Here is an 18,034-nt window from a genome sequence, read left to right as displayed (position 1 = left end):
GACCTCTCACTTTTTTTGACTTTTTATTTATTTATGTATTTTGAGACAGAGTTTCAACTCTTATTGCCCAAGCTGGAGTGCAATGGTGCAATATCGGCTCACAGGAACCTCTGCCTCCTGGGTTCAAGAGATTCTCCTGCCTCAGCCTCCCGAGTACCTGGGATTACAGGCACCTGCCACCGTGCCTGCTAATTTTTTGTATTTTAGTAGAGATGGGGTTTCACCATGTTGGCCAGGCTGGTCTTGAACTCCTGACTTCAGGTGATCCGCCCACCTCGGCCTCCAAAGTGTTGGGATTACAGGCGTGAGCCACCACACCCCAACGATCTCTCACTTTCTATAGGAAGGATTCACTTTGTTTCCCTGAGCCTCATGTTCCTTATCAGTATATGTGAGGCCATGCCAGAACCATCGCAGTACTATGCACACCTACGGGACTATTTAGTAGGTACCATTTAATGGCAGCAAACAGAAGCCAACGATAAGGGGCTCTCTTATAAGTCCATTCAAAATTTGTGTAATAGTAAATTTTGTCAGTTCTTTTTGTTTTTTTGAGGTGGACTCTCGCTTTGTCAACCAGGCTGGAATGCAGTGGCATAATCTCGGCTCACTGCAACCTCTGCTTCCAGGGTTATAGCAATTCTCCTCCCTCAGCCTCCTGAGTAGCTGGGATTAAAGGCACCCACCAACATGCCCGGCTAATTTTTGTATTTTAGTAGAGATGGGGTTTCACCATGTTGGTCAGGCTGGTCTCGAACTCCTGACCTCAGGTGATCCACCCACCTCAGCCACACAAAGTTCTGGGATTACAGGCATGAGCCACCGCGCTGGCCAATTTTGCCAGTTCTTATGCTGCAAAAGTCAAGTATGTGTTACCTATCCTCTTAAATAAATTCCAAAAACACACTAATGAAGTTTAATACTGTTTGTTGCTTATCCCTCTCTAGGTTTCAAGAGATGTCTTAACTACACTGGGAAAGTAAGAACTCTCTTTAAGAGGATATTTCTTGGGAGGGTGCGGTGGCTCACACCTGTAATCCTAGCACATTGGGAGGCCAAGGTGGGTGGATCATTGAGGTCAGGAGTTCGAGACCCGCATGACCAACATGGTGAAACCCCATCTCTACTAAATACAAAAAAATTAGCTGGCGAGTGGTGCATGCTTGTAATCTCAGCTACTTGGGAGGCTGAGGCAGAAGAATCATTTGAACCCGAGAGGTGGAGATTGCAGTGAGCAGAGATTGCACCACTGTACTCCAGCCTGGGCAACAAGAGTGAAACTCTATCTCAAAAAAAAAAAAAAACAATGCTTCTTCACTATTAGGGGCCCTATTAGGAAAAAAAAAAGCCCAAAGAGTCTTCTAGGACAATTCACAGTTGACTAGAGAAAAGAGAACCATATTTATATGTCTACTGGTTCAAGAATCAAAATATATTTTAAGCTAGTTTGTATTTTGGTTCTCAATTTCATTATATAATTAATAGTTTTAGAGTATACTGGAGCTTTTCTCTTGAAAATAAGTAAATCTCCTAGCATGGTTATTTCATATATAGGTTTTTTGTTTTTTTTTTGAGACGGAGTTTCTATCTTGTTACCCAGGCTGGAGTGCAATGGCGTGATCTCGGCTCACCGCAACCTCCGCCTCCCAGGTTCAGGCAATTCTCCTGCCTCAGCTTCCTGAGTAGCTGGGATTACAGGCATGCGCCACCATGTCCAGCTAATTTTTGTATTTTTAGTAGGGACGGGGTTTCACCATGTTGACCAGGATGGTCTCGATCGCTTGATCTCGTGATCCACCCGCCTCGGCCTCCCAAAGTGCTGGGATTACAGGCTTGAGCCACCGCACCTGGCTAACTTTTCATCTTGATGTCATTTTACACTCACAAGAAGTTGTACTCCAGCCTGGGCAACAAGAGCAAAATTCTGTCTTAAAAAAAAAAAAATACACACACACACACACACGTGTCTATGTATTATATGTGTATATATGTATATGTATTATGTGTATATATATGTGTGTGTTGTCATGTAAATAATGCATTATGGCCATTGTCACTGAGAAGATAAATTAAGGCATGTTAACTAATCTGCCAAGGTTTCCTGCAAGGTTAATTTGCATTTTCTCTAATAAAAACACTCCTTTACACTTTAGGAATTCATGAATCATTTTTTCTCTTAAGGGTCTCAAATATCTACAGCCTTGAGGCTCCATATTTTCCAATTGGAAGTGCCTAACAAGCCAGGGGGCATAATGTGAATTTCTGATCCAGTACTAGAGCTTTGAGGTGTTCTTGTCCTTAGGAAAATAAGTTTCCTTCAAACTAAAATACACTCAGGGACTTGTTTTCTTTGGACTAGATCAATTGACAAACAACCTGGCCCTTTTGCTCTCGGCATGTGAATCATACAACTTGTTAAAGAGAATTATTAGATTTTATTTGGAGAAAGGAGGAGAGGAGAGTAGAATTGGGTAGAAGGTTCAATTTGTCCCAACTGAGTTGGCCTCATCCTTCACTCCTTGTTAACTACATGAAATCATATGATCGAACCATGTCTAATGTAATTTGCTGGGAGGATGCAAGTCTTCATGCTTGCTTTTCACTTGAATGTATCAAACTTCACTATGCTTTAACCTCAACCACTAAGAAGCTGTTACTAGAGCGTGTTTAAACAAGCTTACCTCTGCCGTCATGTTATCTGTCCGGAATTCAGAGTGGCAAACCATACTTGGTGTGTATGTTTTTCTGCACCTGAGGAAGTCATTGTGATAGTCACTGTTCCTCAACATCCCCACCACATGGCAGCAGGTGGGATTTTGGTGTGGGGACGGGGCTCGGGAATGGATAGAATAGAATCTGTTCCAAGTACTAGTTTGCACTTGTAGAAAGAGAGCTGTGGGGGCTGGGCATGGTGGCTCATGCCTGTAAGCCCAGCACTTTGGGAGGCTGAGGCAGGCAGATCACTTGAGGTCAGGAGTTTGAGACCCCTGACCAACATAGTAAAATCTCATATACTAAAAATACAAAAATTAGCCAGCCATGGTGGCGTACCTGTAATCCCAGCTACTCGGAGGCTGAGGTAGGAGAATGGTTTGAACCCGGGGAAGCAGAGGTTGCAGTAAGCTGACCACTGCACGCCAGCCTGGGCAACAGACGGAGACTCTGTCTCAAAAAACAGAAGGGCAGGTACAGTGGCTCATGCCTGTAATCCCTACACTTTGGGAGGCCGAGGCGGGTGGATCATGAGGTCAGGAGTTCAAGACCAGCCTGACCAACATGGTGAAACCCTGTCTCTACTAAAAATAAAAAAGTAGCCGGGTGCAGTGGCAGATGCCTGTAATTCCAGCTACTTGGGAGGCTGAGGCAGGAGAATCTCCTGAACCCAGGAGGCAGAGGTTGCAGTGAACCAAGATCACACCACTGTACTCTAGCCTGGGTGACAGAGTAAGACTCCATCAAAAAAAGAAAAGAAGAGGACGGGAGGGTAGGGAAGGCGGGGAAGGGAGGAGGGGAGGGAGGGAAGGAAGGAGGGAAGGAAGGGGGTAGGGAGGGAGGGAGGGGACGGAGGGAGGGAAAATAAAAAGGAAAGGAAAGAGCTGTGATCAGGCTATGAGTTTAGCATGGCTCTCTTTGGCCCATCACTTCCCTGGGAATCCTGAAACCTACCAGGAAGTGCAAGCAAGTAAACCTGTATCAACCTCACTAAAACAGCATCCGGAAAACACATATATTTGTTCTTTTTTTCCCCACTAAAAAAGTTGTCTCACTCAGAGACCAGTCCTGAGGAATGTACTTGTTATCAGTTAACTTGACATTTTGCTCTGTTGAAGGCAGCGCCTTCATTCCTTGGACATAACTCTGGGTCCTCGTCAAACACCCTAGTCATGCTTCATGCATATTTCTTCATTTTACAGTCATGAGGGTTTAGCCTGGTGCCTTCCCCTGGGACTGCATGACTGTTGTACACTCCCTTCTTGTGTAAGTCACAGTTTATCGTGTCTTTCTGGCCAGAGCCCCAAACCTTCCTTGGGCTGAGCCTCAGAGCTGCCTGGGGTGCAGCATGCAGGAAGCGGTGTTTTGTATGTTTTAAATTCCTGGCTGTCCTAATGTTCTTGGATGAACCAGTGTCCTTGTACACAGTGTCTCTACTTAGTAATTGATAAAAGTTTTTGGCTGGGCAGAAGCCAGTTGACAGTTCCTGCAGTTGGATGAGTCACGGGAGCCTCCACTCACCCGCTCCGGGCTGCAGAGGCAACTCCGGGCACCCAGAGAGGCTCAGACGCGTGATAAGACTTGTCTGTGCACCACATTATCCCAGCTCAGGAGCTTCTAATTACACGTCTGGTGTTTGCAGGAGCCCAGGTGGCCTGCGCTTCCATGGGCCGAGAACTGTGAAGATAGCGCGGGCTTGGTTCTCACTGCCAGCGCCGAGGCCAGGGTGGAGGAGGCGCCTCAAAGCCCCAGTGCGTCACTTCAGTACCAGTTATCATCCCCGCATTCTAAAGAAAACAACAGTCTATTGAGTCATGCGCTTCTTTCTTCCTAAAGCGCTGCCACACTTTTATCTTCCCATAGACATTTAGAGCCCTTTTTTAGTTTGTTTTTACATCTCGCTTTTCCATTCACCCTTCTTAGTACAGGCAGAAACCTACCTGGCACTGCGGGAGACGGAGTGCAGGAGAAAGCAGGATGACTCTGGGTCTGAATGGTGGTGTGTTTTCCTCCACACAATGTGGCTTTGTCCTCCAAGGTGTCTCACGTGATGGAATCTGGCTGATCAGACTTGCTTACAGATGTCTGGAACAGCATTAGCCACTTTCAAGCGTCAGGAGCTCGCTGCTTGCCAGGGATGGTGCCAGGCACACTGAAATGTTGTGGGATGGCATTGGGCATTGGGATCAGCCCTAGAACCAGGAGACCTACTTTTGCAGAAAGGACACTCGTTCAGAGCAGAGCAAGGAAGTCACTGTCACCGAGACCAACACTGCTTCTGGCCCAAGCCGTCAGTGGTTGAGGGCTGAAGCTGCACTGTGGGACAGTGAAATGGAGCATCTGTTGATCCTGTCAGGAACATCATCTGTGTGGGAGGCTTTTTTTGAGGACAGCAGCCAGAAATCTTTTGTTTTTGTTTTTGCAGCTACATTTTTCTTCCACGCTTACTTGATGCTGAATCAATTTGACTGTCCTTTTGCCACAAACTTTAACAATAATAGTCATTTGTCATCTGGCAAGATGAGGTTGAGAAGACTCACTGAGAAACTGATTTACCCAACTGAAATGTTCATTTACATTTTTTTTCCTCTAAAACCTACAGTATTCATCTGTGGATGACTTCTACTCCTGATGTTTTCTTAAATTGGATACTTAAATGATTCTATGTATTCAGTAATCACAAAAAGTCAGTCTTATGGATACGGTTTTCTCTAAATAGTTTTGGTACAGACAAAAAGAGGTGTTACCACCCACCTGGCTGGCCTTATAATTCTGTCCTTGCCTAATCCCCACCCAAATGCCCATTTCCATCTGCACAAACTCATTCTTTCTGAATCATAAATGCCACACCCTCAGTTGCACATAAACTCTGCCATATTATGTATACATCGGTGTGTACAGAGACAAGTTGTGGCTTAGAAGCAGGCCATATATAGTTTCTGGAACTGTTTATCATCTCACTTCTCCGTAACTGATTCTAGGTCTGAAAGGTTTTCTTCTAACATTTGATAGCCTGATTTCGAGGATATGTTTTCAACACCTTTTCTGGTTACAAATCCTTATGTTGGCAAGTCTTTCTCCATAAGCATGAACATCAACCAAGACAAGGTACACTGTGTTATTAATCAAAGAGGCACAGAGCAACTATGTGACAGGTCATAGCCAGGAGTGTAATGGAACAGGGGTATGGAGGGCCATGAAGATTCCCACAGCCCTCCTGCTACACATCTGAAAATCTCCTGAAATTAAGGATAAACCCATAGCTGAAAAACAAAAGTGTTTATTGGCATACCATACTGTTTCAGGAATTCATGAAAGATAGAAAGGAGGAGAAATATGACCAAAGGAAAGACCAATGGCTAAAAGATCTATAGGAGGGGCCGGGTGCGGTGGCTCACGCCTGTAATCCCAGCATTTTGGGAGGCCAAGGCTAGTGGATCACTTGAGGCCAGGAGTTCAAGACCACCGTAACCAACATGGTGGAAACCCATCTCTATTAAAAATACAAAAATTAGCCAGGTGTGGTGCAAATCTGTAGTCCCAGCTGCTTGGGAGGCTGACACAGGAAAATTGCTGAACCCATGAGGCAGTGAGCTGAGATCATGCCGCTGCACTCCAGCCTGCCCAGAGAGAGACTGTCTCAGAAAAAAAAAAGATGACTTCTGTGAAGGTAGCTGTGAGTTCTATGAAAGCCCTGCCCTTTATGGAAATAGGGAACAGGAAGGAGCCCTGGGGCAGGAGTCAGGGTGATTATCTGGGGGTTTCTGGAGGATCAGCCAGTTGCCTTCACCCCCTTCCCCACCTCTTTTGTGCTAAACTGTGTCACAGTGAGTGTGTGCCCAAAGGCCAGAGCATTGGTGACAAGAGGCACAGCAAGACCTGGGGTAGCAAGGAATCTGCACTATTTCTAGGTGGACTGGAAAGGCCTTCCTGATGGACAGCCTTCCTCACACTGTCCAGTTTTTCCTCTGCTGTGGTTACCAGAGGCAAGCTCATGTCATTAGAACCTGGTTCAACAGACAGGAGAATAGAAATTTTCAAACATGAGCCTAAAATTTAAATTGCCAAGCATATGAGGAAAAGTTGTATCAAGAAAAGTACAAAACTCAATCAACAAAGACTAATCCCCATGCAAACATTTCACAAAGCAAACAGATGCTAAAACAGTCTTCAGAGATTAGACAGAATATTACATTCATGAAATAAGAACAGGCTGTTAGGCTGGGCATGGTGGCTCACGCCTGTAATCGTAGCACTTTGGGAGGCCGAGGCAGGCAGATCACAAGGTCAGGAGTTCAAGAACAGCCTGGCCAACAATGGTGAAATCTTCTCTACTAAAAATACAAAAATTAGTCAAGCATAGTGGCACACGCCTATAATCCCAGCTACTTGGGAGGCTGAGGCAGGAGAATCGCTTGAACCTGGAAGGTGGAGGGTGCAGTGAGCCGAGATCATGGCACTACACGCCAGCCTGGGCAACAGAGCAAGTCTCTGTCTCAAAAAAAAAAAAAAAAATTATAGTATCCCCCTTTCTTCTTGACCCCCACCTCCAGTCATGAGCCATGCTAAAGATAACCGTCTTTTATTTCCTGTTGACAGGTAAGGGAAGAAAAATAATAAATAAGGATAACCCTCTTCCTTTTTTTTTTTTTTAAGATAGAGTGACAGTCTTAATTTGTCACCCAGGCTGGAGTGCAGTGGCTCTCAGCTCGCTGCAGCCTCTACCTCCTGGGTTCAAGCGATTCTCATACCTCAGCCTTCTGGAGTAGCTGGAATTACAGGCACACCCCTCCACGCCTGGCTAGTTTTTGTATTTTCAGTAGAGATGGGGTTTCACCATATTGGCCAGGCTGATCTTGAACTCCTGACCTCAAGTGATCCACCTACCTCGGCCTCCCAAAGTGCTGGGATTACAGGTGTGAGCTACCATGCCCAGCCAACCTTTCAGACTTCTAATGCTATAAATTAATTTTGCCTGTTTTTAAAAACTTTATTTCTTTTCTTTTTGAGACGGAGTTTTGCTCTTGTTACCCAGGCTGGAGTGCAATGGCACGATCTCGGCTCACCGCAGCCTCCGCCTCCTGGGTTCAGGCAATTCTCCTGCCTCAGCCTCCCGAATAGCTGGGACTACAGGCGCGCACCACCATGCCCAGCTAATTTTTGTATTTTTAGTAGAGACGGGGTTTCACCTTGTTGACCAGGATGGTCTTGATCTCTTGACCTCGTGATCCACCCGCCTCGGCCTCCCAAGTGCTGGGATTACAGGCGTAAGCCACTGTGCCCAGCCTAAAAACTTTATATAAACAGAATCAAAGAGTAGTACTCTTTTGTGTCTGGTTTATTTTGCTTAATATTACATTTGTGATATTTTTGCATGTGGAAACTTTTTTCTTTTTTTGTTTGAGACTGAGTTTTGCTCTGTCTCTCAGGCTGGAGTGCAGTGGCGGGATCTCAGCTCACTACCGCCTCCATCTTCCCCCTGCCCCCATCCCCACCTGTTCGAGTTATGCTCATGCCTTGGCCTCCCAAGTAGCTGGGATTACAGACATGAGCCACCACACACGACTAATTTTTGTATTTTTAATAGAGATGAGGTTTCACTACGGTGGCCAGGATGGTCTTGAACTCCCAACCTCAGGCGATCTGCCCACCTCAGCCTCTCAAAGTGCTGGGATTACAGGTGTGAGCCACTGCGCCCAGCCAGAAACCTTCCATTATATGAATAAACCACAAGATCTTTATCCATTCTTGTATTTGTGGACATTTATATTGTTTCTCTTGTAATTAGTACAAGTGGTGCAGCCATGAACATTCTTGTACACAGTCTTTTGATGATTATGCATACATATTTCTACTGGTTATGTTTAGCTTCTCTTTCATTTTTAGATATTGCCAAAGATTTCCAAAATAATTGTAGCCATTTATATTCCCACCAGCAGCATTGGAGCACTCCAGTTGCTCCCCTCTTCATCAGCACTTGGAATTATTCTGCCTTTCTCATCTTTGCCTTTCTGAAGGGTGTGAGAAGATCCATTCTTTTCAATCACACACAGCCTATTTACAAAAATTGACAAACTGCTAAGGTACAACCAGTTTTAAAGAACTGGTATCATACACACCAGGTTCTCTGACCATGGTGGTTCAGGCCTATAATCCCAGCACTTTTGGGAGGCTGAGGTGGATGGATCACCTGGGGTCAGGAGTTTGAGACCAACCTGGCCAACACAGTGAAAATACAAAAATACAAAACTTAGCTGGGCGTGGTAGTGTGCACCTGTATTCCCAGCTACTCGGGAAGCTGAGGCAGGAGAATCACTTGAACCTGGGAGACAGGGGTTGCAGTGAGCCAAGATCGTGCCACTGCACTCCAGGCTGGGTGACAAAGCAAGACTCTGAGACTCCATCTCAAAAAAAAAATTTCAGAACCGGTAGTCAAATAAATGGTTGTACATGAATGCTCACAGCAGTGATATTCGCAATAGCCAGAAGATGAAAATAACCTAAATGTCTATCGCTGGATAAACGGATAAATAAAATGTGGTACATCCATACAATGGAATATTATTCCAAATGTATGATTCCATTTATATGAAACATCCATTACAGGTAAATTCATAGAGGTAGAAAGTGAACTAGGGCTTGCCAAAGGCTGGGGGAGAGGGGAAGAGAGAGTGAGAAGTGGCTTCTAATGAGTACAGGGTCCACTTTGAGGGGATGAAAATATTTCAGAGCTAGAGAGCAGTGATGATTGCACACAACTTGTGAATGTGCTAAATGCCACTGAATTGTCTGCTTTAACATGGTTAATTTTGTTAGATGAATTTCAGCTCAATTTTTTAAAAACATGAGACCCAGGTGGATTCAGAGGAAAATTCCATGAAATATTCAAAGAATAGTTAATTCTAACTCGTCAGAAACATCTCTATAGAAAAGAAAAAGAGGGCTACTCCCTGATAACAGTTTGGATAGTCATCCCCACCCAAGTCTCATATTGAATATCCCCAGTGTTGGAGGTGGGGCCTGCGGGGAGATGTTTGGGTCACAGGGTGGATCCTTCATGGCTTGGTGCAGTTTTCCCGGTAGTGAGTTCTCCTGAGATGTGGCTGTTGTCAAGTGTGTGTGGCATCTGCCTCCCCACCCGCTGCCTCCTGCTCCTGCTCCCACTTCGCCTTCTACCTTGAGTAAAAGTTCCCTGAGGCCTCCCCAGAAGCCAAGCTCAGGCCAGTGCCATGCTTCCTGTCCAGCTCACAGAACCATGAGCCAAATCCACCTCTTTCTTTCTAAATTACCAATCGCAGGTATTTCTTTATAGCAATACAAGAACAGCCTAACACTCCCCAACTCAAGATAAGACTTTACCGTAACCTTGATTCCAAAATTGTACAAGACAGTACAAGAAAGGACAATTCCAGTTCAACGTTACCCATGAGATGTAGAAATCCTAAATTACATACTTATCAAATAGAACCTAGTAACTTATATATAAAAACATAATGACCACATTGAGTTTATTTCAGGCATGCAAGACTAATTCATTAGAAAATCTACTGATATAATTCACCATGGTCACAGATTAAAGGAGAAAAGCCAGATGATGTCACTAATGAAGGAAAACCATTCAATAAATTTCAGTATCTACTCATGACAAAAACTCTTAGCAAACCAAGAATGGAAAATGTACTTTATTTATTATTATTATTTTTTGAGACAGAATCTAGCTCTGTCACCCAGGCTGCAGGGCATAAGAAAGGTCAGAGAGACTTGAAGGCAATTGAGAATCAACAGATGCAGAATTATCTGCTCTCCCCCTTTCTGCCTAAAAGCAGGTGGTAAATTTTATCACACCAGTGTACAGCCTGGGTGACAGAGCAAGACCCTGTCTCTTAAAAAAGTAAATAAGTAAATAAAAGTATCTGCATTTCTATATACCAGCAACCATCAGAAAACAAATTTTAAAAGGAATTAGCAATGAAGAGAGAGAGAGAGAGAGAGAGAGAGAAGGAATAGAGGGGAATAAAGAAGAGAAAGAAAAAAAAACCTAATAATACCTAACAATAAATCCAAAAGATGTGTAAGTCCTTAATGGGGAAATTACAAAACTTTATTGAAAAACATTAAAGTTGGCTTATGCATGTGTGGGGCTCAGTGGCTCATGCCTATAATCCCAGTACTTTAGGTGGCTGGGGTGAGTGGATCACTTGAGGCCAGGAGTTCGGGACCAGCCTGGCTAACATGATGAAACCCCATCTATACTAAAAATACAAAAAAATTAGCCGGGTGTGGTAACACATGCCTGCAATCCCAGCTACACAGGAGGCTGAGGTGGGAGAATCGCTTGAACTCGGGAGGTGGAGGTTATAGTGAGCTGAGACTGTGACATTGCATTCCAGCCTGGGAGACCAAGTAAGGCTGTTTCCAAAAAAAGAAAAAAATTATACTGGCAACAACAACTCAATTCAAAACTGGGCAAAGTGCACACTTCAGCAGCACATATACTAAAAATGGAACAATAGAGGTTATTAGCATGGCTCCTGAAAAAAAATTTGTTTAAATGGGCAAAGCACTTGAATAGACATTTCTAAGATGTATAAATAGCCAATAAGCAGATGAAACGATGTTCCACATCATTACTCAGCAGGAAAATGCGAATGAAAACCACAATGGGAATTACCGTATCATTCAGCAACTCCACTTCTGCGTGTGTACCCCGAAGAATCGGGAGCAGGCTCTGGAAAAGCTGTGGACACCATGTTAACAGCAGTATTATTCATAATAGCTAAGAGGTGGAAGTAACCCAAGTGTCTCTATGGGGATGAAAGGATAAGCAAAATGTAGAACACACATACACTTGAATTTTATTCAGCCTTAAAAAGGAAGGAAATTATGGGCCAGGGGGCAGTGGCTCACACGTCATCCATGCACTTTTGGAGGCCAAAGAGGGGAGATCACTTGAGGTCAGGAGTTTGAGACCAACAGCCTGACCAACATTGTGAAACCCCATCTCTACAAAAAATACAAAAATTAGGCCGGGCGCAGTGGCTCAAGCCTGTAATCTCAGCACTTTGGGAGGCCGAGGCGGGTGGATCACGAGGTCAAGAGATCAAGACCATCCTGGTCAACATGGTGAAACCCCATCTCTACTAAAAATACAAAAAATTAGCTGGGCATGGTGGCGCGTGCCTGTATTCCCAGCTACTCAGGAGGCTGAGGCAGGAGAATTGCCTGAACCCAGGAGGCAGAGGGTGCGGTGAGCTGAGACCGTGCCATTGCACTCCAGCCTGGGTAACAAGAGTGAAACTGTGTCTCAAAAAAAAAAAAACAAAAAACAAAAATTAGCTGGGTGTGGTGGCTTGTAATCCTAGCTACTCCAGAGGCTGAGGCAGGAGAATCGCTTGAACCTAAAAGGCGGGGGCTGCAGTAAATGGAATCACACCACTGCACTCCAGCCTGGGCAAGAGTGAGACTCTTGTCTCAAAAAAGGAAAAAAAAAAAAAAGAAAGAAAAGAGAGAGAAAGTGGAATGGTGGTTGCCAGGGGTTGGGAGTAGGGGAAGGAAAGTTAGTGTTTAGTGGATTCAGAGTCTCAGTTTTACAAGATGAAAAAGAGTCTGGAAGATGGATGGTGCTGATGGTTGCACAACAGGATGAATGTATCTAATACCACTGAACTGTACTTAAAATGGTTAGGATAGTAAATTTCATGTTTTATGTATTTTACTGCAACAACAACAAAAAATTTTAATGGGGGAAATCCATTAACAGAGGAATGACCAGGAGTTTGAGGCCAGCCTGGACAACACAGTGAGACCCCATCTCTACAAAAAATAAAATAAAATAAATTAGCTGGGTGTGGTAGCATGCACCTGCAGTCCCAGCTGCCTGTAGTTCCAGCTACTGGGGGTGGAGGAGTGGGCAGCTGAGGTAAAAAGGATGGCTTGAGCCCAGGAGATGGAGGTGGAGGCTGCAGTGAGCCTTGATCACACCATTATACTCCAGCCTGGGTGACAGAGCAAGACTCTCTCTCAAAAAAAAAAAAAAAGGTTAGATAAGTTACAGTATGGTTATACTATAACATTCTGTTCAACCATTATGTAAACAAAGTGGACCTGGACATGAGCAGACTTCTAAGACATACTGTTTCAAAAAATTCAACTTGCAAAAAGATGTACCCAATAGGATTCTATTTATTTTTTAAAAATTGAAACAATAATGTACAATCTCTGTGTATGTACAAAACATAACGTGTGTGGATGTGAGTGTGCACAGTTATGCGTTTGTAAATTCCTAGAAAACAGACTCGAAGCAAGTGGGACTTCCGGGAAAGGAAGGGGGACTGGGGAGGGAGAGTGGGACAGAGAACTGTCAAGACTTGCTTTATATATTCCTGTATCACCTGAGTCTCTCCCAGTGAACAAGTATTGATGTATTTGTTGTATAATTACATTTTTTAAGTGCTTTAAGACCCAGGTGGCACTGAGCTAGATGCCTCATGGACTAATGACATGGTATTATCCACCATCGGAGATATTTGACTCTTTCATAAGCGTGCTGAGTGGCTGGTTTCCTGAATAAGGGATGTAGAAGCACAAGCAAGTATTAGAAAAGAGGCTGAGCTCACTCTTGCCTGTGACCTTTGTAAGTTTTATTCTTGCACTGATTTACTGCTGAAGCCCAAATCTGAGGCCTGACTACCCTTTTATTACCATCATCCTTTTACTCACTCCTGGCTGTCAAGTTATCTGTAACAAAGCTTCCTCCCAGTCACCCTACCTGCCTCGGGCTAGTCACTCAGGAATGCAAATAGAGAGAATTCTGCATTTTTTTAACAATGACCACACACCACAGAAGGGCCCCAGGCACCAGGTCTCAGGAAGGGCCAGAGACCACAACAGATAAGGAAGGCTGGAGGGTGGAATCTTCAGGACCAGGTGAATGTGACTGTCACCAGCCATATTCCATCTGGGTCTTACAAAAAAAAAAAAAAAAAAACGCTGGTGGTTCACTCCTGTAATCTAGCACTATGGGAGGCCAAAGTGGGTGAATCACCTGAGGTCAAGAGTTCTCAACCAGCCTGGCCAACATAGTGAAACCCTGTCTCTACTAAAAATACAAAAATTACCCAGGTGTGCTGCCAGGTGCCTGTAATCCCAGCTACTTGGGAGGCTGAGGCAGGAGAATTACTTGAATCCAGGAGGTGGAAGTTGTGGTAAGCTAAGATGGTGCTATTGCAGTCCAGCCTGGGCAACAAGACCAAAACTCCGTCTAAAAAAAAAAAAAAACCTGAGAATGTGATCACATGCAGAATTCAAACAGTGAAGCAAAATAAAACAGCTCTGTAAAGAGTTTCTGAGGCCCAGCAGGTATGCAGCCCTGTGGGGAGATCCCATCTGATCAGCTGGTCCAGGACTTGTTTGGGAACATGCAAGTTGCAGTAAGTGAAAAATATAATGACGATGGTGATAACGATGGTGGCAGTGATGGTGGTGGTGAGGGTGATGGTGGTGAGGGTGATGGTGATAGTGGTGATGGTGATGATGGCGGTGGTGACTGATGGTGGTGGTGATGATGGCGGTGGTGGTAAGGATGATGGTGATAGTGGTGATGGTGATGGTGGTGGTGATGGCAGTGGTGAGGGTGATGGTGGTGATGGTGACGGTGGTGAGGGTGATGGTGGTGGTGAGGGTGATGGTGATAGTGGTGATGGTGATGGTGGTGGTGACTGATGGTGGTGGTGATGATGGCGGTGGTGAGGGTGATGGTGGTGATGCTGCTTGTGATGGTGATGGCAATGGTGGTGAATGCAACATTCACATTCTTCCCAGTGCTAAAGAACTTCCTTAGTGCTCAGTCCCCAGCCTGGATGCCTTGGGACTCAAGCTAGGGTCTAGGGAAAGGACCAGCTCCAGAAGGACCTTATGCTAGCACTGTGAAGAGTGTGTCCTGCCCAGATGTGAAAAGGAACAGCCCCTTCCTCTGCACCTTGCTGACAGACCACACATGTGCATGGGGAAGATGCTGTAGCTAATAAACAGGGAAGAATCAGAGAGCAGCCCAGACCTCCCTAGCGCTCCTTGGATGCCCGGGTTCCTCCTGCTCCTTCCCCTTACTAAGGGCAAAGGCAGGGTGCTTTCTAGAAAAAACAACCAGATGATTCTGCAGGAGAACCTGCTGCAGGAGAATATGGTGTTCTCGTTTCTTAGGAAACCGACACCCTAGAATATGGAGTAACCAGACTCAGTTGATACAGTTAGCTACCCTAAAATTGTACTTTACATTTAATGTTGCCTTTACAGAAATGGACCCGATGGCATAGGCCCAGTAGGCTGCTGACCTCTAGAAAGACTTTCTTCTCGAATGGATGATACCAGTGGCCACTTTCTCGGGTTATTGTTTGGACAGAGTTGGATGATACAGCACATACTGACGGAGGGAAGCTCTCTTAAGACACGGTAAATGAAAAGCAGGGGCAGAATGCAATCCCTCTTGGGATTTTGGATAGAATCTGATCCTTCTGTATAAGGTGTGAAAGAAAACACACCTTCAGCCCCAACCTACGAAGTTAAGCTCCTAGCAGGCCACATGACAGGCAGGGGTCAGTAACCCCGGCCCTTTCCCCACGAAACCAGTTAGCACCTGGAAAGCAAACCTCCTGTTCAGAAGCGCACAGGGCAGGGCCATCACAGCCCTGGAGCAACCCTGTCTTCGGCCTCAGGAATTCAGTTAATGGGTACCTGGTTGCCCCTTGCCCAGTGGGGCAAGCCGAGGCCTTGAGCTAGTTGGAGGCGTGGTTGCTCTTCCTGAAAGGAAGTTGTGTCCCCTTCCTAACTCTCTGGGGTCCTTGGGCAAGCCAGTTGGGCTCTCAAAGCCACTGTTACTGTCTCTAAATGACAGAGGCCCCACCCCCACCCCAATTCAGAAGGAGAGCAATCAAGCCAATTGCCACACACCTGAATACTGACTCCAGGTCACTTTTCAAGTGTAGACAGCACCCCTCCCACTTAAGTTCCCAATTTTTGTTTGCCCCCTCCCTGCTTACTAGAAGTTAGGAAGCAAGTTTGTTCAGCCTGGGAAAGAAGCAGGCAGATAAGAGAGGGTGGAGGCTTTAAAAATGTTATCAACATGCCAAAAGCTAGTCATTCAAGAAGGACCAGAAAAAGCCCAAGGTTTAGACAAAGCTGGTTCCTAGAGCCCCCCACCCCAGACACTGTCAGGGAAAGGGAAAGAAATCTTCACTGCAATGCCAGGACTCTGATAATACTGATTTCTGTTAGAGATGCTCTTTAGAAACCTCCATCTAGAAACACCTTTTCCTGCTGCCCTGAAGGCACAAAAACTCAGTCAATTTCTTTCAATGTCTCCCTTCCTGTAGATGTCTCTAAAATTCCAAGGAGTGTAATTATTCAGAGGTAAGGGATGCTGGCAAAACACCTAGCAAACCTGAGAGTTTACAGATGTTTACTATTAGTAATAAATGGTTTTCAGATCAGCAATTTGGGACTTTCAAATAGCAGCTATCTGCCAGGCACGGTGGCTCACGCCTGTAATCCCAACACTTTGGGAGGCTGAGGTTGGCAGATCATGAGGTCAGGAGTTTAAGACCAGCCTGACTAACATGGTGAAACCCATCTCTACTATAAATACAAAATAGCCTGGCATGGTGGGGCCGGCCTGTAATCCCAGCTACTCAGAAGGCTAAGGCAGGAGAATCGCTTGAACCTAGGTGGCAGAGATTGCAGTTAGCTGAGTTCGTGCCACTGCACTCCGGCCTGGGCAACAGAGCAAAACTCCGTCTGAAAAAAAAAAAATGTATTTTATAGACATCTGAAATTTACCAATCTGAACTCTAAATTCATCCCAGCCCCTGCCCTAAGGATTCCTTCAAAACTCAGGACATTGAATCTCCACATGATCTGTGTTCAAGTCAGAAACAGAGGTTGTGGCTGGGCCTAATGGCTCACACCTGTAATCCCAGCACTTTGGGAGGGTAGGGCAGGTGGATCACTTGAGGCCAGGAGTTCGAGACCAGCCTGGCCAAGATGGGAAAACCCTGTCTCTACCAAAAATACAAAAATTAGCCAGGCATGGCGGTGCACATCTGTAATCCCAGCTACTCGGGAGGCTGAGGCAGGAGAATCACTTGAACTTGGGAGGCAGAGGTTGCAATAAGCTAAGATCACACCACTGCACTCCAGCCTGGGTGACAAGCCTGTTTAAAAAAAAAAAAGAGGGAGTTGTCCCGGATGCCCTTCCTCTAACACGGAGTAGGTGCCCAACGCTGCCACCTGGCTGGCCTCAGCATCCCGCCTGCCTACACGCCTGCTCCGGAAGGAGCAGAGTCAGCCTTTAAACCAGGTAGGTTGGGTCTCTCCAGTGGTTCTGTCTCTATTGAGTCTTGACAGCTTGCTGTGGCCCTAGCTACCTCTCCAACTTCACCTCCTACCGCATTCCCCTAACACATCCCTCACTGCTCCGAAGGTTGTGCTCCATCACAGAGGCCCAGGCCCACTCCTACCTCAGAGCATTTACACTCCCTGCTCCTGCTGCCTGGTGCACTCTGAACAGACACCTACTTCTGTCTTTCACACCCAAATGTCCTCAGATTCCCCAAGATTTCTTTTCAGAGGCCTTCGCTGCCCATCATGCAATTCCCCCATCACTGCCTCCTTACCCTCCTTCATTTACTTCATAGCATGTGGGTATTTTAGTATTTGCTTTCGTCTCTCCCCTGTGCCCATGGCATAAGCTCCCCAAGGACAAAGGCTATGTTTCTCCCCGGTGTATTTCCAGCACCAGGAACAGCGCCTGGCACACAGTAGATACTGAGCACACAGCTGGGGAAGGAATGCAAACCTAAGCACTGCTCTTACTTCCTGCCTCAGACATCACTTCCTCAGAAGCCCCACCCCACCCACCTCCACCATGTAAATTGTCTCTCCCTTAGTATTCTTTATCATCTGTCAAAGCACTTATAAAATAGACAATTACCTGTGTTTGCACTTGTAAAAGTTAACATCTGCCTGGCCTTCTGGACCAGGATCAGCCACCTACACCCTGAGGGCCACCCCCAGGCAAGCCTTTCGCTGGCAGTGAGAAATGGCTGCCAATGCTCCGGGTTGCCAGAGTATCCCCTTGGCCACTCCAGTGGAGTCTTGTGGACTGACTGAGCTCACCTGGGTAACATGGTCAGTGGTAAACAAGGCTCTGATTGGCTGGGTCTGGGTCATGTGCCCACCCAGGAGGAATTGAGTGGTTCACAAGGAATGCTGGGTGCTATTACCTGGGGAAGGGAAAAGAGATGTTGGGCCAACCTTGAAAAGTGTGTAT

At 45.7% G+C, this 18,034-nt stretch overlaps 1 long non-coding RNA gene across 1 annotated transcript; it reads right to left on the bottom strand.

Moving 5' to 3' along the window:
• Positions 1-2,415: 2,415 nt before the first annotated feature.
• Positions 2,416-4,715, bottom strand: LOC144576925 (uncharacterized). Its single transcript, XR_013519772.1, has 2 exons — positions 4,653-4,715; positions 2,416-4,499 (listed from the first exon to the last, which is right to left on the bottom strand). It is a non-coding gene; the product is annotated as an uncharacterized LOC144576925 (long non-coding RNA).
• Positions 4,716-18,034: the final 13,319 nt, after the last annotated feature.

The sequence above is a fragment of the Callithrix jacchus genome, chromosome 7 (genome assembly GCF_049354715.1).
Source record: "Callithrix jacchus isolate 240 chromosome 7, calJac240_pri, whole genome shotgun sequence".
Classification (NCBI taxonomy): Eukaryota; Metazoa; Chordata; class Mammalia; order Primates; family Cebidae; genus Callithrix; species Callithrix jacchus.
The sequence above is the reverse complement of the archived record's forward strand: the minus strand, read 5'-3'. Positions and strand labels throughout refer to the sequence as shown.